We start from the raw sequence: 23426 nt of genomic DNA on the forward strand, positions 1-23426 counted from the left end.
AGCTTCCTCTTTCTTTCATGTTTTGTACACATACATGAGCTCCTTTTTGGTTGTTGTTGGTTTTTTTCTAGACAGGGTTCCTCTGTATAGCCCTGGCTATCCTGAAACTCCCTCTGTAGACCAGGTTATCTTTGAACTCACAAATATCTGCCTGCCTCTACCTCCCGAGTGAGATCTACACTTATCCGGCAAAGGTGGTTAGTGAACAAAGATGCTTCACAGGCTGTGGGTCAGGAGGTAAGCTTAGGGGTGTGGAGATCCATTTTTCTTTATAGCTGAATGAAATTCCGTAGTTTGCAGGTACCACATCTTCACTAGCTAGTGCTCAGTTGATGAACATCTAGGCTATTTCTGTGCCCCAAATATTGTGAATAACACAGCTATAAACATAGATGACCACATGTTTCTGTAATAGGAAAGAGAGTTCTTTGGTTATATATACAGGAATAGGCGAGGTCACATGGGAGATCTATTTCTAGTTTCCTGGGAAGCTTCACACTGGTTTCCATAGTGGCTCTATTAATCTACAATCCCACTAGCTGTGCATTTGGGCTCCCTTTCCCCACATCCACCCCAGCATTTATAGCCTTTTGCTTGCTTATCTTGGCCATTCTGACTGGGGTAAAGTGAACTCCCAAAGTATTTTAATTAGTAAAGTAATTTCCCCGAGGGCTAGAGATTGAGAACACTTTAAAAATATTTCTTAGCCTTTTGTATGTCTTCTGAGAACTCTGCTCAGTTCCATAGCCCATTATTGAATTGGGTTGTTTCCTTGGTGTTCCGTCTTTGAGTTCTTTGTATATTCTAGATGCTAATCCTCTATCAAGTGTATACTTGGAGAAGTTTTTTTTCTCCATTCCGTAGACAGCCTCTTCAACTAATTGACAGTTTCTTTTGCAGTACAGAAGCTGCTAATTTCATAAAATCCCACTTGTTGATTGTTGGTCTTATTTCCTGTGGCAGTAGAGTCCTGTTTATAAAGTCCTTATTTGAGTCTAGATCCTGAAATTTATAATGGCAGCTCCAGTAATGTTTTTGTTGTTCTACGTCGCTTTGACTAGCTTAGGTCTTTTGTGATCCCATAATTATTTTAAGACATTTTTTGTTCCTGTGAAGCTTTGCACTGGAATTTTGATGGAAATTGCATTGAATTTGTAGACTGCTTTTCGGCAGGATGGTCACTTTCACATATTAGTCCTACTAATCCGTGAGCATGGGCAATTTTTCCATCTTCTGGTGTCATCTTTAATGTCCTTTGTCAGTGGTTGAAAGTTTTCATTCTATAGGTATTTCAATTTCCTGGTTAAGTTTATTGAAGGATTCTATTGCTATATATGGTTATTGTGGATTGGATGGTTTCCCTGATTCCTTTCTTTGTTTTTTTTTCCCCTTTTAATTTATTTTATATCCTTTGCTGTGAAGGTATCAGATCCCCTGGAACTGGAGGCAGTTGTGAGCTGCCATATGGGTGCTAGGAACTGAATCCAGGTCCTCTGGAAGAGCAGCCAGTGCTCTTAACCACTGAGCCATCTCTCCAGCCCCTTCTTTGTCTGTTTTGGGTGTATAGGAAGGCTACTGATTTAAATATTATCTTGTGAACACTTTGCAGAAAGTGTTTAGCTCTAAGAGTTTCCTGGTAGAGTCTTCAGGGTCTCTCATTTACAGAATCAGGTAATATACAGATAGAAATACTTTGCCTTCTTCCTTTCTTATGTGTACTCCTTCTGTGGTCTTCTCAGGTCTTACTGCTCTAAGCAGTACTGTAAGTACTGTACTGAATGGGCATGGTGAACGGGAACACCCTTGACTTGTTCCTGGTCTTAGTGGGAATGCTTTAGAGTTGCTGTTGTTTTGTTTTCCGTTTGATATGATGGTGGCTATCAGTTTGTCAAAATGTTGAAATATGTTCCTTCATCCTTAGTTTCTACAGAATTCCTTTTTAATCATGTTGGATTTGATCAAAGGCCTTTTCCTCTCAACTGAAATGAACAAGTGATTGCTGTCTTTGAGTCTCTTTCATGTGGTGAATTCTATTTACTGATTTAACCCATTTCGAATCATACCTCCATCTGTGGAATGAAGTCAACTTGATCATGGTGAATGATCCTCTGGATGTGTTCTTTATTACAGTATTTGATTGATGATTTGTGTCTGTCTTCTGATACAGAGAGATTGGCTTAATTTATTTCTTTTTTGTTGTTGTTGTTGCTAGGATCTTTTTTTTCCTATTTCAATAATTGCTGTCCTGAACATCATTATTTTTATCCATCTACTGCTTCTGAAATTAGTTTGTTTATCCAGTGCCTTAAGAATCATTGTGAGCTTATTTATTTGAGCTCCTTCTGATATTAAAGTAATCACCTAGAGCTACAAACTTCCCTCTTAGGACTAGACTATAGCTCATGGGTGGATTTGGACATGTTGTGTTTTGATTATCGTTTAATTCTAGAAACTTGCTGGAGAGATGGCTCAGTGGTTAAGAACAGTGACTTTTCTTCCAGAGGACCCGGGTTCAATTCCCAGCACCCACATGGTAGCTAACGACTATCTGTAACTCCAAGATCTGACATCCTCTCACAGACATACATACAGGCAAAACACCAACGTACATAAAACGAGAATAATTCTGGAACTTTGAAGTTTTCCTTCTTGATTTCCGCAGTGATCTGCTAGTCATCAGTCAATAGCTGTTTAATTTCAACGAGGCTGCATGTTCTGTAATTTCCTTGCTATTGATTTCCAGCTTTAACTCATGTGGTCAGATAGAGAATGCTTCAATTTTCTTCATTTGCTGAGACCTGCTTTGTTTCCTAATGTGATGTATTTTAGAGACGATTTCGTGGGGTGTTGTGATGAGCGTATTGTTTGGTATTTGGGAAGACTGTCTTTTTTTCTCTTTATGTGCAGGTCTTGTGCCGGCGGTAACTGTCGCCGAATGCTTCTGATTACATTATTAGGTTACGCCGTGCCATATCCACGCTGCATCCACAAGGCCACATTTTATACTGCTCCCCATCCTCCGCTTTAGTTTCTCTACTCCCTTTTCCATGATGTTCCCTTCCTTGAGCCTCAATGTGGGTAACGAAGACATTCCACTTAGGGCTTCATCCTTAGCAGCCTCTTATTCTTGGATTTTGACCAGTTAGTTATGAGTTCTGCATTTGACCATTGTCCACTGTCAAAAGAGGCTTCCCTAAGATGGGAGCTGCACCAGTTGGTGGGGTATAAACAGAAATGCTTAGAAGGCAGTTAGACTACATGCTCATTTAGCAAAGCAATCACATTTTTAGCATTTAGCAAAACATCAATAGTAGATTCCTCCCTAGGCCATGTGACACAGGCTTTTGACCAGGTGTTTCACTTTTCTCTTGCTGTTACAAACCCCACAGTCAAGGCCACTTACAAGAGAAGTCATTTGATTGGGCTCATGGTTTCAGAGGATCAAAGTCCATGATAGCAGAGCAAAGGCATGGCAGTAGACACAACTGAAACCTCACCTCTTGATCCAAAAGTAAGAGGCAGAGAACAGAATACCGGGAATGGTGAGAGTCATTTGAAACTTCCAACTGTCCCCGGTGACACACCACTCCAACAAGGCCACACCCCATAATTCTTCCCAAACAATTCCACCCACTGGGGACCAAGAATCCACTATATTAGTTTTTAGGCATCATTCTCATTCAGACTGCTACACCAGGATTATAGTACCAGGTATGAATTGCCTCCTATGGAGTACGGATCCAATCAAGAAGGGGTTGGTCACTCCTGGGACAATCAAGCCACTATTACACGCACAAGTATACCTTGGCTGATAGTTTGTTGAGATCATTGATGACTTTCTCTCCAACAACCTGAATAGCATCTCCTGACATGATGAAAGGTAACTGGCAGAGAGGAAGCTTCCTATTGGAGGATTTTGTGTAAAGTTGTTGTGATGTGACTTCTGCTTTTAAAGCATCCTTTTGGATGCAGAGTTCACAAGAGTGTGAAGTAGGATAAAGGTGAAAAAGATTAGAGACCAGGAAGAAGGCTACAACAACAATTCAGGAAGGGCTAGTGGTACCCAGAAAGAGGTAGTGAGGCCATGCTCTGTATGTGTTTTAAAACTAGCAGAACAGATATATGGCTATCTGGATGTGAGCTATAAGAAGAGAACAAACAACTTTTTAGAATAGAATATCAGAAAAGTATTTGGAATACAAAGGAGAGAACAAGGATGGAGACAGAGGTCTGAGAAACAGTCACATAGTGCCAATCATGCAAGACAACTTTTACGGTCTCCAAAGAAAGGTGAGTGGTGAACATGGGGGGCATGGAGTGTGAGAAGATAGTGGAGCAGAGTGCTTCAGTAGTGCAAAAGGTGAGACTGTGGGAGGAGGAGCCAGCAGTGACTGAGGAAGCAGACAGACGGCCAGCAGTCACATGGGACTTGGTGCTTTGTGGTAGTCTTTGAAAGAGAACGAATCAATACAACCCAGTCCCGTTGTTTTGGAAAAACTAATGGTGCTATTATCTAGTCTTATTTATGATCTCAGCACTTGTCATTGACTTATACTAATACACCGGCAGTTGACGGGACTTTAATTTGGAATATCAGAACGGTAATTTATATTCTTCTATCATCTCAGTGCTTTTGATTCAGGCTGCTTACTCTGTCCTTACAAACAATGTGTGACTCACCTGTGATGAGTGAGTCTATTCTTCCCATGGACAGTAACCTCATTTTTCTTCGGGTTGTTATTTTTTTTTAATGTATAAAACTCTAGAATTGCTGTCCAGTTCACCTTCGTACTTATAAATCCTTAAAGGGAGCACAAGCTAACATCTCCAGGCTTTACATTGGAGGGCTATGTAAAGAGTGACGTCAGCGAGACCCCCTGCACACTAACAACAGAGCCTAGATTCATCTGCAGAACAAGAGGTCTGTTCTGTCTCAGTTCCCATTGAACTGCTCAGAATTTTCCATCTGTACACCCTGGGCTCAGGGAAGTGTCCCACAAATGCCCTCCACCTTGACAGATTTTGATCTGGGATTTCCTTCTAGTCCCAGATTAGCCATGAACTCCCCACGGCTGCATCTCATAAACTACAATCAGCTGTGCGGTTCTAGTTCGGCCTCCTCTGCTTCAGATCACCCAGGAAGAACCTCCTTCTGCCCCTATTATGTGCTCCGTGAATTCTCTTCTTGTAGGAATATTCATCGCGGTCTTTGGTCCTATCCTACCGCTTTGTCAGAATAAACTAAGAACAATGTACATTATGATTGCCAAGCTTCAAGATCCTTCTAGCACACAATAGATTCTAGCCTGAAGATTTTTAAATTTAGAAGCTTTTTCAGAAAATGTGTTTGTACATTTTCTTACCTATACTCATTAGCATAGAAAGAATTTGCATGAATTTGCAGTTGCAATGGCCAACCCTGGGGGTATACCATATGCCAAGCACTGTTTTCTACTTTATTTACTACTTGTAGCAATGTTCCATGTTCAAGTGTTACTGTCATGCTCATCTTACAGATGGGACAACTGAATTTCTTTTTTTTTTAATTTTTTAAATTGTTTTTATTGAGGTACATACTTTTTTCCACTTCCCTCCCTTCCTCTTCCCTCTCCTTCTACCCTCTTCCATGGTCCTCATTCTCTCAATTTACTCAGGAGATCTTGTCTTTTTTCAATTCCCTGAAGATTAGATCCATGTATGTCTGCCTTAGGGTCCTCATTGTTGGTTCTCTGGGATTGTGAATTGCAGACTTATTTTTCTTTGCTTTATGTCTAAAAGCCACTTATGAGTGAATGCATATGATATTTGTCTTTCTGGGTCCGGGTTACCTCACTCAACATGATGTTATCTAGATCCATCCATTTGCTTGCAAATTTCAAGATGTCATTATTTTTCTCTGTTGTGTAGTGCTCCATCGTGTAAATGTACTACATTTCCTTATCCATTTTTTGATCGAGGGGCATTTAGGTTGTTTCCAGGTTCTGGCTATGTCAACCAATGCTGCTATGAACAAATTTGAGTGTATGTCTCCTTGTGGTATAATTGAGCATCCTTTGGGCATATACCCAAAAGTGGTATTGCTGGGTCTTGAGGAAGGTTGTTTCCTAATTTTCTGAGAAATCGCCATACTGATATCCAAAGGTGCTGTACCAGTTTGCATTCCCATCAGCAATGGAGAAGTGTTCCCTTTACCCCCACATCCTCTCCAATATAAGTTGTCAGCAGTGTTTTAGCTCTTGGCCATTCTGACAGGTGCAAGATGGAATCTCAGGGTTGTTTTGATTTGCATTTCTCTGATGACTAAGAATGTTGAACATTTCTTTAAGTGTCTTTCAGCCATTTTAGATTCCTCTGTTGAGAGTTCTCTGTTTGGGTCTGTACCCTATATTTTTATTGGATTATTTGTTCTTTTGATGACCAATTTCTTGAGTTCTTTGTATTAATATGAAGATCAGCCCTCTGTCAGATGTGGGGCTGGTGAAGATCTTTTCCCATTCTGTAGGCTTCTGTTTTGTCTTGTTGACCATGGACAACTGACTTTCAGACACATGACCCGAAATGGACTTCAAGTCAAGCCGTCTGGTTTTAAAGCCCACCCTGAGTGCCCTACGCTCACTCTCCTGCTTCTGTGGTTATTCAAAATGAAAGTTTCACTGAGTTTGTTGTGTGGATCTTTTTTTTTTTTGTCTTATTGGCAGTAGAGTGGGATTCATAGTTCTGTGGGACAGTGGGTCCCACAGCTTGTAGATGCGTCTGCATTTAGTGACTGCCGCTAGGTATGAAGTTCAGTCCTTACTGCCCTTGACCACTTGGACACAGAAAATGCTCATTCATTTCTTGACATGTTTCCCAGGGAAATGTCTCCAGGTGAGAACCAATGAAGAAGGAAAAAAAAAAGGATGTAAAATATACACATCCTCTGTCAATCTGTCCATTTTAAATAAGTCTATACTCTATAACTTTTCCAAATACTTCAACTTTAAAACACATCAAAGAAATGGGTGTGACAACAAAATGCAGAAGTTTTTAGGTGTGCCTGTGATATTCCTCTTTATTGTGATGTGTGGGGCTAAATGACCTTGGATTGTCTAATGCTTACTATAAAAAAAAATAAAAAAGTTTTACTGTTTACCAAAAGCCTAGTGACTTTTTTTTTTTAAATAGTGCAAAGGTAAACTTGGATCCTGTGCCAATCCTCAAAGTCACCATCTGAAAGTCATGGGGTTTTTCCTGGTCACTCTTTGGCTCTCAGACTTAAGAACATTGCACCAATGCCCACTGTCCTTCCTCAAGGAGACCAGAAAGACCAAGAGTAAATCTTCACATCTAGGCTGAGCGAGCCCCCTTGAGCAGACTGTGTGCTTGAAGCTGAATCTCCAAGGTCATCACATAAGGAAGTCACCTCACAAGGCTGGAATGTGGGCTTTCATAGCTCTATTTTAAGTGACTGCTCCCTCAAGAGCTCTGCAGCAACTCAGGGAGCCCTGCGCGGGAAGGGAGACAGTCACTCGGGGAGGAGAAATGGGCAATTACAAGACATATCCCGGAATAGAAACATCTAGAAATTGTCCTCCTGGTTTTGTTCACTTATTAAAATAGTCTCCTGGTCTTAAACATCTTGATAATTTTACGATACGTCTTGGGAGTTATCAGCACTGAGGTTACATTAGGTTCTGTTGCCTGTAACACATCTGTTCTATAGCGTCCTGCCAGAGCTTGGATACGGTACCTTGATGTCCCCAAGTGCTTCAAATTTAGGTCTCTTATTATTAGAACAATTTAATGACATAGAGATTTTTAAAAAAGAATTTCCCTTTGAGTGCCACAGACCTCACAGTACAGTAAAATGTTTGAAATACACACTACAATTCAGCCAGTGGAAGTAACTCACAAAAATGTTTAATAGTTTCTTAAGAACTGACTGATTAAAATTGTTGTGGAACAGTTTTATAGCGGAGTGAATAAGACTCTGTTTTAGAACACCTATTACCCATAATATATGCACATGGCATTATTCCAGGTTTACATTCCCACCCCCAGGCTACGCATTTCACCTCTCCTCTCCTTGGGTAAGGGTTAAGGGTGCTTTGTGTGAAGAAATATGGCAGGAACCGGCAGCTAGATTTGTGGTGGCTTCTTGCTAGGCGAGTTCGTTCAGTCTGATCTGTGGAAAGGAGAAAACCACTGAATCCGAGTACATAAAAGATTTCCTTCTTTGTTTTGTTTTATTTGTTTGATTTTTGGTTTTGCTTTCTTTCTCTCTCTCTTTCTTTTTCCTTCCTTCCTTCCTTCCTTCCTTCCTTCCTTCCTTCCTTCCTTCCTTCCTTTCTTTCTTTCTTTCTTTCTTTCTTTCTTTCTTTCTTTCTTTCTTTTTTGAGGCAGGGTTTCTCTGGTTAGCCTGGAACTCACTTTGTAGACCAGGCTGGCCTCAAACTCAAAGATCCACCTGCCTCTGCTTTCCAAGTGCTGGGATTAAAGATGTGTACCACCACACCTGGATAGGTTTCATATTTATTATGAAAGTAAAAATGGTATTCCTTAAAACATAAAAGGATCTTGCAAAATGCCTTAAAAGAAAATTAAAAAACAGTTTAATTTAATTTTTTTTATCCGCAAAAGATTGAATACCTTAAAGGGAAACACAGCAAAGTAATGAAATGTTTGGCCCAGGGTGGTGGTGCACATTTTAAATCCCAGCACATGGGAGGCAGAGGCAGCTGAATCTCCGTGAGTCTGAAGCCAGACTCGTCTACATAGTGAGTTTCAGGGCAGCCTGTGCTACATAATAAAATACTGTCTTAAAAAAAAAAAGTAAAGGGGTTGAAGAGATGGCTCAGAGGTTAGGAGCATTGCCTGCTCTTCCAAAGGTCCTGAGTTCTATTCCCAGCAACCACATGGTGGCTCACAACCATCTGTAATGGGGTCTGGTGCCCTCTTCTGGCCTGCAGGCATATACACAGACAAAATATTGTATACATAATAAATAAATATTTTTAAAAAATTGAAATATTCAAGAAAAACTCAGCATGTGTGTGTGTGTATTGCAAAATGAGGGTTCTATCCATGAAAGTACAGATGGAATAATTCATATTATCTAGCATTAGCTAAATCAATCAGCTTCTGTGCAGATATTATAACAACAGTCTGGTAAGTATTGGGATTATGAATTAACCAAGTGCTCACCTAATGCGGTTTTCTGATCAGATCTTGAGTGAGAAGAGTTTATTCAACAGGAGGATGCTGAGGACGGCAAGTGGGGATGATACAGGAGGGACCGACGCACAGTTCGGGGGTGGGGGGGTCCTTAGACACGAGCGCTACCTTCCATTCAGTGAGATGAGCACACATTCTATTCGTTTGCATGTGCTGGTCTGATGCTCCTCCAAGGCAAACATAGTTGAGCATCAGTCCCCAATTGGTGATGCCGTTTGTGGGGGTAATGGAACCTCTAGGAAGTGGAGCCTTCCGGAGAAACCATGTTACTGGACGGATGGGGGCTTTGAGAGTTTGCAGCTTTACCCCACTACCTGCCCACACTCCACCTCCTGCTTCCTCTGTGTGGATGGAGACATGATCAGCCAGCTCCTGCTCCTGCCTCCACGCTTTTCCACCATGATGAACGCCGTCCCTCTGGAACCATAATCCAAAAGAAATTAAAATGTTTCGGCTCCTAGTATTTTATCACAGCAGCAGAAATGGTTTAAAAAAGGGCGGGGGGTTACTGCTGTGAAGAACCTGACCGTGTTTTCGGGAGGAGCGTGGAAGGAAGGCTTCGGAACTGAGGACTAGAAGCTGTTGAATGCTGTAAGCAGAGCTCACAAGGCCATCCTAGTTGGTGCCTATAGGGGAGTAGTGTTAAGGGTAAAGGGGGCGGGGCTTGAGGCCTAGCTCAGGATGTTTCTGAGGGAAACAAGACTCTTAGCAATTGGGCTAGAGGCCATTCATGTGCTACTTTAGCAGGAATACAGCTGCGTTCTGCCGGTATCCTGAGGCTTTTTGTGAGGGCCACAGTCATTACTTTGGTTGAGGGAATTTCAAAGTTCCCTAACTCTTTGTCTGAGGAACAGTCATCTGTTATTCAAATCTATGGTGGAAAAAAGCAACCCACAAGGCAGATAGAAATGGGAAAATAATGTCCAGTTTGGAGAGGAAAAGAACAATAGCAAGACTAAGATTGCAGGTAGTCATGTACAGAAAAAGAGGCTGTCATTGTTAAAGACGTTAGCAGCATTAAAGAGGCTCTTCCTGCCCTGAACAGAATAGGTTATAAGCAACAGAAAGGGTTCCACGATGGCAACATACCCAGCCAAGCCTCCAACTTTTGAAAGCAACTGAAACAAACAAAAGCTGTGGCAACTGTGGTCCGAGGGGCCAGGGGCCAGCCCAAGCTGCCAACCAACTGAGCAATGCTGTCACTGTGGTACGGGTTTCGGAGATACAAAGGACTCAAGATTGAGGAGCACATGTCCTGTGGTTTCAGAGAGCCACGGAGACCTGGTAATGTGTGGCAGGGGATATCCTGAGAAGTCATTGTGTGAGGTCTGATAATGAAAGCTAGGTTTCAATAGAGACCCCAAGAAGCTGGAGATGCCAGAGCCAAGGAGACGTGAGCCTTGGAGAGCTGCATACAGTGGGCGGAGCCAGTCCGGCAGAGCTATGTGTTGCAGGCAGTGAAGCTGCAAAGCCAGAGCTATCTAAGCCCCTTGAAACCAAAGCTCCAGATAGCAAAATATGAAGCCACAGAGTTTAGGGTTTGTCCTGCTGGACTTCCTTTGATCGTCTCCCCTCACACCTCCCCACTATTTCCTTTTGGAGTGCTCATGTGTATTCTGTGCCACTGTATGTTGGAAGTATGGAAGTTAGATTTTTAAATTTTATTTTATAGGGAATCACAGTTAAAAGATTATCTTGAGTCTCAGAAGTGCCTTTTGTACTTTTGAATATTGTTGAGACTGTTAAGACCATAGAGACTTTTTTTTTAATTACTTTTTTTCCTTTGTTTTTTGATACAGGGTTTCTGTGTAGCCCTGGCTATACTGGAGTTCACTCTGTAGACCAGGCTGGCCTCTTCTGGCTTTGAAGCAGTTTATTCCTTCCCAGTGAGGACCATCTCAGTGTTCCGGGGGGAGCACATGTATGAGTTGGCCCAGCCATGAGCTCTGTAAGTTTGACAGCACATCTTAGGTGCTTTGATCAGCTGGATGAAGGACCACATCTAAGTCCCAAAGTTCAGCGTTACTCGTTCCATTTTTTAAGCATGTGCAGCAAAAATATCAGTCCTTGGGGCGGGGGAGTACTGACCCTGTGGCCATCTCCACTGTTTGGCCTGGCCACAACTACTGACTCTACTGTTACACCACTGGGATGGCACACATGGCTTCTTTATAATGATATCTCTGACACTTGGTGACCTTTTGTATATGTATACCCTCGATGGCCTGGGCAGTGTCACAGGTGTTCTTGAAATGACTATGAAGAGTTGAATCTTTTGATAGTATGATTTTTTTTTATTTTTTGGATTTTCTGTGTCAAGAGAATAATATCAAAAACCATTCTCACAGGTTACCTGAGGTTACTTACAGGAAGAGGCACCGTAGGGACCTTTGAAGTTGGGCTAAATGGATTATACATCATAAGATGGGCCATGAACTTATTGTGGGAGGCAAAGGGTGGAAAGTTGTGGTTTGAATGAGAAATGACACCATAGCTTGTGTGTTTGAACAGAGCTCATGTATCTGTAGGTAGAGTTTTTCTGTCTTGGCAGTCACTCCCTAATAACAACAAGAGACTTAATTAAATTACAAATGCTTGACTGATAGCTCAGGCTTATTACTAACTAGCTCTTACTTCTAAAATTAACTAATTCATTTCTATTTATCTATGTATTGCTGTGTAATTTGTGGTTTTACCTGCCCTCCAGTATGTCTTTCTCCCTCTGTGCCTTCTGGCAACACCTCTGACTCTGCCCTTCTTCATCCCATCATTCTGAGTTTGACTTTTCCACCTAATTTTATCCTGTTCAGCTATTGGCCAGTCAACTTGTTTATTAAATCAATCATAAAGCCATATATTCACAAAGTGTAAAGGAATAGTTCACACAAACTCCAGTTGGTGGACTATTTGTGGAGGTTACAGACCTTTAGAGCTGGAACTTGGCTGGAGGACATGTGTCACTGGGGGTGGAAATTGAGGGTTTATAGTCTCACTTCACTTCCTTGCATGCATGTGCTCTTTCTCTTTCTCTCTCTCTCCCTCTTCTATGTGTAGATGAAACATGATCAGTCAGCTTCTGTTCTTACCTCGGGGTCTTCTCTGATTATTGTCTTACCTTCTCTGCCACAATGGACTATCCCTCTTGACTCTTGAGCCAGATTAATCCTGTCTTCCCTAATTGTTTTGGTTTGCCACGATGGACTGTCCCTCTTGAATCATGAGTCAGATTAAACCCTTTCTTCCTTAAGTTGCTTTGGTTATAGTATTTTACCACAACATAGAAGTAGAAATAAAAAAATAAGGTGTGATATTCTAAAAATTATGGAAGGAAATGATAGGAAACATTAATGGGATACAAATGCAGAAGGAATATTGGAAAGAAGCCAGGAAAGTGCCACCTGGATTGTAAGGAATTTGTAGAAAAGTGGATAGAATCAAACACTTGTATTTTATTTCGGTTATTTTACAAAGCTACCTGAATGAATTCTTCCTTATGAGTAAACCTGACTTAAGAAGTGAGGGCGAAAATGGTGATGCTGGTACAGGGACTCTGGTTCACACAGGATGCCCACTGACTCAGGGGTGGCAGAGGGGTTGGGAATGAAATAGCTAACATGAATTCATTAAAAGCAATATTCTTCTTCTTAAGTCAAGGTCTTGCTAGCTAGCCCAGGATAACCTCTAACTCTGGATCCTCCTACCTCAGCCTCCTGAGTGTGGGGATTACAGGTGTGAACCCCAATGCTTGGCTTAATAATTTAAAGAAGGTCAAAGGGTATCTTAAAAAGGCTTAACTATAGATTATCGAGTAAATCTTGGTTAAGGAAAAATAATCATGAACAAGAACAAAAGAAAAAATACACACACATGACTTTCTAGGGGGAGTGAGGTCTCTAAAGCTGCAATTTGAATACATATAATTACATTCATGCAATTTGAATATACATGATTACATTTGTTGGCTGATTAATCAAGTGTTGCCATTATTGTAGAGAAAAATATCATAAACCATACTCAAATGGAAAAATTTGAGATTGAAATTTGTAAACTGAAATCATCAGTGATTCATTCCTTCATATTTATATTGACTAGGTCATCTTGGGAAAGCAAACGTCACTCAAAATCACATCACAACAATGTATCTACTGGCGGCATCAAACTGAAGCAGGAAATGCTAAGAGACCAGCCACTTCCATCATGCACTTTAGTAATATGAATCACAGCTTTGCAACCCTTGTGTGGAACACAGCTTTCTGAAGCATCCTTTCTGCTACTGGGTTACTGACTGCTCAGTATTAGAATATAGGTTAAGAATAATCCTTCTGTGTAGAAGGATTGTTTTCAATATTTAGATTTTTTTGCTTCACACAAACACACATACATACACACATGCACATACACATACACTCACATATACCTACGTACACACACAAACACATACATCTTTTATTCTGGGTTTACTTGGAAGATGATGGGTAAAGAGTTTACATTAACTAATTTTTTTTGTCAATTCGTTTAACAGTAATTTCTATGATTATATTCTAGGATAAAATATCAGACCTTTTATTTTATCCTAAGATTGACTTACATTTGTAACACTTGTAGGAGACAGATGTTAGCTGTAGATGTGTTTCACTATTGATTTTTTGGGGGTGCAGCAGTCCACTCAGGGTCCCCAGTGAGTTAGGAAGGCATTTTCCACTGAGTCACATGCCTAACCACAGGTGCTTAAAAAAAATCATCATTAGAATATATTGCATGAACACAAATTCATTTCAATAAAAAGGTTTTTTTGTTTTGTTTTTTGAGATAAGGTTTCTCTGATTCTCTAAGGTCAGCCTGGTGTACAGAGTGAGTTCCAGGATGGTTAGGGATACATAATAAGACCCTATCTCAAAAACAAAAACAAAAATCACAAACATTTTTCCAAATTATGAAACAGAGAAATAGGGCAATTGTATTGTAAAAATTTGAGACTACATTCTTTCCTTTAGAAACGAGGTCTCGTGTATCCTGGGCTGGTCTCCAGCTCACTGTGTGGCTGAGGATGATCTTGAGCTTCTGATGTTCCCAGCCTGATCTCCTGAGCAATGGAAGAGAGGATGTAACACCACATCCAGTTTGTATGGCACATTCTAGGCAAGCACGGATCAGCTGAGTTACAGTCTTAGCTCCAATACTCTTTTATTGTTATCCACATAATTATGGGGAAAAATGATGTTTTAAATGTTCTGCACCAATAATTAAAAATTAAAGCTTAATAAAAAATGTTTTCAAAGTCATTTTATTACCAGATTGAATTTATTATACAAATGAAAGCATTTCTTCATAATTATTAGAAAAGGCATCTGGGTTCGTGAGATGGCTCAGAGAGTGTAGGTTCGCCTGGCTAAGCCTGATAGCTCTAATCAGTTCCAGGGACTGGCATGGCCAAAGAGAACTGACTTGAAACTTGTCATCTGACCTCCATGTGCGCATGCCCCACCCCCCCCCCCGAAATAAATAATACACAAACGTAAAAAGGAAATGAATCCAGAGACATCTCCATTTGTTTAGTTCTCCGGCCACCCTTCTGTACCTAGGAAGGATGATCCAGGCACTGCATGCAACTCCTTAATGACCTCAGCTAGTAACTAACTTAACTGCCAGCTGCTCTTACTGGCTCCCTTTCTTCTCCAGTCAAAACTACTCTTCCCAGCCTCCCTTGCAAATGGATGTAGCCATGTGACCCAGCTGGCGCTCAGACCCAAGAGGAAATTCACAGGGCCAGTTCCAGAAACTTAAGATTTCGGGAGGCAACTCTGTGGCTTGCATTTTTTTTTTTTTTAATTCTTTCCATCACTTTTGCCAAAGCAAACTTTCAGCTCTAACTGGCTAACTGTGGGCGGAGAAGCCCATGAAGAAACTAGCTGAACAAGAAAGCAGAGAATAGAGTGGATGGATGAGGCTCCTACCGCGGGCCTCCCCTCCGACGTACATAAAAATAACCCGTTTTTCAGGTTTCTTGTTTATCTGTGAACATAACTCTCCACTGATTCACCTGGAAGAGAATGCTGACCTTTAAATTTGTGTCTGGCAGGAGGCAGGTGGGACGGGATAATTGATACGTAGGTAGCAGAATAGCTTCTGATATGATTTCTTAGGGCTCCCCAAACAAGGTAAAGAGCTTTATAAACATTTTTTTCTTTCGTTATTTTTTTTTTTTTAAGATAGCGTCTCACTATGTAGCCCTAGCTGGCCTAGAAGACCAGAGTAGCCTTGAACTTAGCTATCCATCTGCTTCTGCATTTCAAGGGCTGGGGTTAAAGATGTACGCCACCACACCTGTCCATTTCTCTTGATTTTACGTCAATACATTTTAATTTTAGGCAAGTTTCTTTAAATGTCGTTAACCCTCCGTTTATTCGCCTGTTTAGATTTTTAAATTCATGTTTTTCTTTTGGTTCTGGGGATGGTACCTAGGAAACTGCATGTACTGAGCAAGGACTCTGCCACCGAGTCCCATTATCTAGCCCTGGCTCATCTTTGATATTCGACATAATTCCTAAGATTCTTTATAGAAATTATTAAGGCATTATGTATATTGGCTTATAGTAAAAGAACAACGATGATGGCCTGACTGTCAAATGTATAATTTCTGATGGTTTAGGTATATTCGTGACCCCCCCTCCCCCCGCCCAAGTATCAACGAGACAGGTTATTATGTAAGGACATCAGAACTCCCAGGACTTAGAGAAACAGTCTAAGCAGACAGTTTCCTATGAAAGTGGCGGAATCACAGGAGGACGTGGACTCCAGCTTTTAATTTTGCTTTTTGAGACAGGTTTTACAGAAAGAGTGTTCTGTGGGTACACTGGGTATTATAAAAGCTCTGGTATCCGACACTGGTAGGTGATGGTGGGTGGGGAAAGTTAAAACTGAAAATTTAAAACGATCTGTGTTCGGGGTGCAGGGCGGTGGCAGAGCAAGAGCTCAGCCACGGCAAGAGTCCTTTCTACACCAAACACAAACACACCAATATGTATTTTACACTTAAGCGTGAATGTAACTCATTTACCAGTAAAAGAAATGTAGACTTTTTACTAAACATTTCTAGGCTTTTGCTTTGGGTTTACATAATATCTAATTATTTACCATAATTCCAATCACAGGCTTAACGTACATAAACAAGTGGGGGGAAACTGAGGCTGAGTCCGTGCGTGTGTGGGTGCTGCGGGGACAGACGTCCCCCACTTAGAGGAAGTCTGTGGGTTTGAGTGCACGCCCTGCGGTGACCACGCACGGAGAATAATGAGTGTTATTTACCTGGCAAATTACCTGGATATCATGGTGTCTCCTTTGTGTCCACTGTTAACGGCTGACGTTTTGTGTACGCTTTAAGAGCACAGGCCTTTGGTGAATCATATCTTAGAAAAATGCACCCCTTTTACCCTTTATCCTACCCTCTGCTTAAGAGCAAATTCTTGCCTTCGACTATATTTTGTTGGCTCTTTCCCAGTTATTTTCCTCGGATCCCGAGTGCCTTTTGTTCCAAATTCCTGCAGTCATCACAGGGAGAGGCGGTCCCTCAGCCCATAGTCCCATGTGCAGGTAACCAGTAACTAAGGTCACACCCAGCATCTTGCCTCTGGATTCATATCCAAACTCTAGTTCCATTCTGCTTTGCCTCCTCAGACAGTGGTAAACCAATCTCCATCGGTTACCTTTTCTCCAAAGGGAAACTTAGCCTACAGTTTTGTTAGGTTCTTTGACCAAGCGAAGCACAGAACAAGTACATAGTGGAGAGCTGGTTGTTCTCCCCTTTGTGGGGCCAGCTACACTTGGTCATTGCCTGTTGGTTGCTTTTCATTGCATCCAGTCATATGGCAGCGGTGCTTGCTGAACCTCCTAGTTGCTGACCATCGGCCCTATGGCATGTCAGCTCCTCAAGAGCCCAGATGGTCTGTTGCTTCCCCATACTATTTTTAGGGATCTTTCTGGAACACATTTTTCTCATTGCAGCTTAGATAGCCATTCCCTTTCTACCTTCTCGGTCTGCCAATTTGTCACTCAATATACATTAAACAGCAACTATGTAGGCAGGATATATTAGGGGTCATCAGAGAAACAGGATTGATGTACGATATATACGTACATATGAAAGAAATGAGGAATTGGCTGAATTCTCAGATCTGCAGTCAGGAAGCAGATGGCACAGTTCCAGCCTGTGCGGAGGCCCTGACAACCATGAGTCAAGCGCTAGTGCACAGACCTGTGGACTCGGGATTTAAGAGCCAATGTTTCCGTTTGTGTTTGAAAGCAGGAAATAACTGATGTCCAGTTTGAAGGCAGCCAGATAGAGGGAATTTCTCTCTCTCTCTCTCTCTCTCTCTCTCTCTCTCTCTCTCTCCCTCTCCCACTCTCCTTCCTTCTATCTCCCTCCCTCCCTCCCCCTTTCCTTCCCCCTCTCCCTCCTTCCCTCCCTCCCTCTTTTCCTCCCCCCCCTTCCCCCATCTCTCATTGCTCCAGTTACCCACTCAGAAACATGCTTGTGGTGTTTGACCAAATGGCCGGGCACTCTGTGGCCCTATCAAATTGCCAAATAAATTCACCAACAGGCTAGAAAACTTCTAAGTGCTTCACTCAAATTCTTGTCACTATTTCTGATCCCAGAAAGTTCAGTACCCTTGTTTTATGTGCTGATGTTCCGTTCATCCTGGTGCCCTTACCCCCTCCTGCTCTAGAGACCTGACGGGGTATGCACTAACAACAGCAACTCCGCCCTCCCAGTCTGTCTTCACCTGAGAGCATGCTTGCTTCATCTTCCATAGCTGAACTATGATCTCAGTCTCCCTTTTAGTACCAGAAGCTCTATCTCTGCCTTCAAAAATTCACTGAAATTCCACTCTGTGTGGTCTCTTTTTGTTTGCGCGTTTTTTCCAGACAGGGTTTCTCTGTATAGCCTTGGCTATCCTAGAACTCACTCTGCAGACCTGGCAGGCTGGCCTTGAACTGGGATTAAAGGTGTGCTCCACCACCGCCTTCTAAAAAGACCCTCACAAAGGCCAGCAGTGACTTTCTTAACTGACCACCTTTGTCAAGTCTTCTTACTATACTGAATGTTTCAGTATCTTTGGAATAATCACAGTGTTTCTGAAATGCTGTTTTCCTTTTGCTTTAGCAAGTCAGGCTTATGGTTATTCTACCTTCCTTCTCTGCCAATCCTCCTCAGTTTTCCCATCTTGTCATGTCCTCTTAGGTAAATGTCCCTCATCATATTTGAATAGTGACCTTCTCCTGTTCCTCCTCATGCTTGTCATTAGCCTCCTCCCCTCTCTCCCTCTCTCCTTCCTCTCTCTTTCTCTCCCTCTCAGCATTTATTAAATTCTAATTGATGCCGGGCGGTGATGGTGCACACTTTTAATCCCAGCACTCGGAAGGCAGAGGCAGGTGGATCTCTGTGATTTTGAGGCCAGCTTGGTCTAAAGAGCGAGTTCCAGGACAGGCTCCAAAGCTACAGAGAAACCCTGTCTTGGAAAAAACAAAACAAAATTCTAGTTGCTATTCCTCTGCAAATCACCAATGTTATTACTATAATATAGGTTCCAAAGGGAACATCCAGCCTTTGGTAATCTGCATTTGATTTTTTTTCCTTAAAACATGTCAACAAATACAACATCTATCTATATAAATGAATACACACACACACATACACACACATATGAATATATGCAAAATCTAATCTTCCTAATGGCTCTTTGCAAATGAAAACACTTTGTAAAGCTCTTAGAAAAGTATTTGGGGGCTGGAGAGATAACTCAGCAGTTAATAGCACCCCGGCTGCTCTTCCAGAGGACCCGGGTTCAATTACCAGCACCCACATAGCAGCTCACAATTGTCTGTAACTCCAGTTCCAGGCATCTGACACCTTCACACCAGTGCACATAAAATGAAGTTAAATAAAAAAATTCAATGTTAAGAAGATTGTGTTGGGACTGGATGGATGGTTCAGTGGTTAAGAGAGCTCACTGCTCTTCTGGAGTACCTGAGTTTAGTTCCCAGCACCCATATAAGGTGGCTCACAACTGCCTTAACTCTAACTTACCTCAGGGAATTGGACACCCTCTTCAAATATACACATTCATCTACATAAAAAGAAATAAAAACAAAATCTTATAAGTAAACTCGGGATACAACACTTTGTTTTCTTGAGAGAGGGCTAGTCTCAATATGCAGCTTGGACTTCTCTCAGGCTCCTGGACAGAAGTGATTTTCTGGCTTCAGCTTCCTGAGCTGCTGGACCAGAGTCATGAGTGGCCATGCCTGACCTTTCAGAATCTTTCTGTCAACTATATATCACTGGGAGTGGTGGAAGTATGAACTGGACCTTCTCAGGTGAACCATTCTGCTGTATGTAGGAAGAGCCTTTAACATGCATGTCATAACTCTTCCTTTGAGAAAATTTTGCCAAGAAAAATACTGGAAGCGTTTGAAGCTGTTCCTTTCTCTGTCTAAAGTTACTTCCACTGTGAACTTCATGTTATTTTTCAAGCTGCTGGATTACAGTAACCACCTCCTGATGGTTCTTGGCCCTGCTCATTCTTCTTCAATCTACTCTGCTCTAAAATGAGGCTCTGCTCGGCATCCTCCAGTGGGTTCCTGTCCCACAAGGAGCTGAATCCAATCATCAGCAGTTCGACACGCACTAGTTTCAACTCTAGGGCCTTAGAGTCTACATTGCAACAACATTCTGTTCCTCTCTGGCCACCTCTCTCTGGTCTCTTACACATACAAGCTCCACTCCAAATTTAGGGCTGTTACAAGATTTTTTTTTTTTTTTTTTTTTTTTGTCGTCGTCATTATATACCTAGCTTGTTGCCTCATTGCTGTTGGGTGGTAATCAAATGCCATTTTCTCAGCGGGTCCTTTTGTAAATGTCCTCTTTGAAAATATAATCCTCAGGCCCCTACCCCACACTTTAATTTTTTTTATTTTAAGTGTATGGATGTTTTGCATGCACATATTACATCACATGTATTCTGGTGCCTGTAGAGATCAGAACAAGGAACCGAATCCCCTAAACTGGGATGGTAGTTGGCAATGAGCCACCATATGAGTGCTGGGTCGTCTACAGGAGCAGAACATGCTCTTAACTGCTGAGTCATTTCCAACTCCTGCTGTTTTTTATTCAGTGAGTGCTCTGGTGTGTGTTTGGATGTGTGCATGTATGGATTGTTACTTTTTTTTTTTTCTGTTATAAACACCATGACCAAAAGCCAACTGGAAAGGGTTTATTTCATTTTACAGGTTACAATCCAGATCTGGGTCCTCTGCAAGAGTAGCAAGTGCTCTTAGCTGCTGAGCCAATCTCTCTAGCCCCCTCCACCTTATTTTTTTTGACACAGAGCCTCTCATTGAACATGAAGCTCACTGGATTTTTGTTTGCTTGTTTTTTGAGACAGGGTTTCTCTGTAGCTTTGGAACCTGTCCTGGAACTCGCTCTGTAGACCAGGCTGGCCTCAAACTCATAGAGATCCGCCTGCCTCTGCCTCCTGAGTGTTGGGATTAAAGGCCTGTGCCACTATCACCCGTCTGGAGCTCACTATTTTCCCTGGGATCCACCAGTCCTTCTTCATTGCTGATTACAAAATTGTGCTACCATGCCTTACTCTTACACAGGTCGTGGGGATTTGAACTCGGATCTTTATCCTTGTATGTAGCAAGCACTTTAAGTTGCTAAGTCACCTCTCCAGCCTCTTACTGTATTTTCCTCTGGAGCACATATGTACCTGATGTAATATATAGTTTACAGCTTGTAAACGCTTGTCTGCCTTATAAATATGGGTAACTTGTTCATTAATGAATCTCAAACATTCAGAGTAGCAGCTAGTATGCAGAAAATAGCTATGGAATTATTACAAAGATTTTGATAGGATCATTTTCCTTTTTAATTAAAAATAAAGTTATTTTTAATACAATTTAATCTGTTCAGTTTTCCCTCCTTCATCTCGTAGATTCTTCGTACTTCCTCACTCTTCCAGCACCATGCCTTCTTTCTCTCTAAGAAAATAGCATACAAATGAAAAAGATAAACAAGAATAAAACAAGATGAACAAACTAACAAACAAAAGAAAATAAACTTAACACAAGAAAGACATACATAAGCACACCCCCCACACACAAACAAAACTTTTTTTTGCCTGTGAAGAGTTATTTATTAATTGTTCCACAACAGTACTAAAGTTCACAACAAACCAAAGGACCACAACTAGTCTGAACCAAAAGAACGACAAAGTAAGAACGGATTTCCAAAGATCCCCTTTGCCCTCTGGACCAGCTGCCTAATAGACTGTGCTAACACTTCTATTTTCCTTGCTCCTTCCAAACTTGCTCCTTTTCCTCTTGACTTTAAGGGCTGTCCCTTAATCCTCAATCCCTACCCATTCTCCCCTTATTCTCTACAAACACAGAACCCCCCCCCCCCCACACACACAAATCTTCCCCTTGGGTGTAAAAGGTCTAAATCATCGACTTTCCCTTATTTATTTATTTATATTTCCCAAGAATGACTTATTTCAAAATATAGCATATAAAAAATATTTTTCATGTCTTATGTCGCACAGTACACCTCAGCCCAGCTAGTCACATGTGGGCTGAGTATACTCTGACTCCTGCTCCATACATAAAATGGCATGGGCTGATTGTGCTTGCCTGCATATCTGCCAGTACACACCCAGAATCTGCTTGTGATCAGCTAAAGAACTTCCAGAATTGGCTAATGGTTGTATTGCTACCATTTCTGTTGGTGGAAACAATGTCAAAGCCCAAGCGCCTGCAAGGTGAGATAAGAAAGTGTGCAGAGAACTCCAAGTTCTACACATGTATTCTTTGACTGCATAGCATCCTACTTCAAGGCTTTGTTTTATATAACCTCAATGATAAACAAAACTTTTAAAAATTCAAAATATAAACCATATTATACAAGCAAAAGATCAGTAAGGTACAAAAAAAATTCCCCAAAGCAATATGAGACAAGAAAAAAAATCTACAAAAATACCTTTGAATTTCTTTTGTGTTGGTCATTTCCTGCTGGGCATGGGACCTGCCCTCAAATGTGGTTTGTATGTGTAGTAAGACTCCCTTGGAGAAGCTAATTTTTCCTCTGTGAGAAGTTGTTAATTGGAGTCCTATTGTGTCTGGAAGGCACTGTTTCCTTGGTATCATCCATCCCTTCTGGTCCTTACAATTTTTCCACTTCCTCTTCTGCACAGATCACTGAGCCTTAAAATGAGGGACTTGATGAAGACACCCCATTTAGCACTGAGTGTTCCAAAGTGTCTCCCTCTTTGTACATCATCTGTCTGTGGGTCTCTGTGACAGCTCCCATCTTCTGCAGGAGAAAGCTTCTTTGATGGTGGCTGAGTGAGGTATAGGGGAATAGCCTTAAGAGTCATTTTATTGCTACATTTCTTTTTTTTTTTTTAAGACAAAGTTTCTCTGTAGCTTTGGTGCCTGTCCTAGAACTAGCTCTTGTAGACCAGGCTGGTCTCGAACTCACAGAGATCCGCCTGCCTCTGCCTCCCAAGTGCTGGGATTAAAGGTGTGCACCACCACCGTCCATTGCTAAATTTCTTTTTTTAAAAATATTTATTTATTATGTATAAAATATTCTGTGTGTATGCCTGAAGGCCAGAAGAGGGCACCAGACCTCTTTACAGATGGTTGTGAGCCACCATGTGGTTGCTGGGAATTGAACTCAGGACCTTTGGAAGAGCAGGCAATGCTCTTAACCACTGAGCCATCTCTCCAGCCCATCGCTAAATTTCTTTAGCAGAACTATTTGCATTTGTTTTTCTCTTAGGCCTGTTGTCTCTCTAGTCTCAGGTGGCTGCCCAACGTGAGGATAACTGAATCCACAAAAAAGCCTGAGAAAGCTTGGGAAAGAATGGAGTGAAGCATGTTTTCTTGGTAGCAGCGATTTCTGGAGTCTGCTCTGCTTGCTAGAGGCAAGCAAGCGCTCTCATCTAAGAGAGGCTTCCTGACTCAGCTTTAGCTGCAAAACCCTGCAGCTCTTAAGAGGTCCTGCCACAAAACACTTAAATGGTATTGAAAAGCTGATTGCATGTTTGTTTGTTTTCAGCTGTAGCAGGAAAAAAGTTGTGCTGTTTTAAAATGCTGGCTTTCTGGGCCATCCTGCCAGGGCAAACTCTGACTGTTTGAGGCAGGAGGGCCGG

The 23426-nt window shown here is 41.7% G+C and overlaps 1 long non-coding RNA gene across 1 annotated transcript in view; it reads right to left on the bottom strand.

The window, feature by feature from the left end:
* Positions 1-7253: 7253 nt before the first annotated feature.
* LOC126507581 (uncharacterized) overlaps positions 7254-23426 on the bottom strand; it is a 27173-nt gene continuing 11000 nt past the window's right edge. The window contains exons 2-3 of the long non-coding RNA XR_007593588.1: positions 9184-9630; positions 7254-8164 (exon numbers count right to left, since the gene is read on the bottom strand). This is a non-coding gene — a long non-coding RNA (uncharacterized lncRNA). The remainder of the gene's footprint in view (positions 8165-9183; positions 9631-23426) is intronic.

This window comes from Alexandromys fortis, unplaced genomic scaffold, assembly GCF_014885135.2.
Source record: "Alexandromys fortis isolate MF-2015 unplaced genomic scaffold, M_Fortis_MF-2015_v1.1 scaffold_75, whole genome shotgun sequence".
Classification (NCBI taxonomy): Eukaryota; Metazoa; Chordata; class Mammalia; order Rodentia; family Cricetidae; genus Alexandromys; species Alexandromys fortis.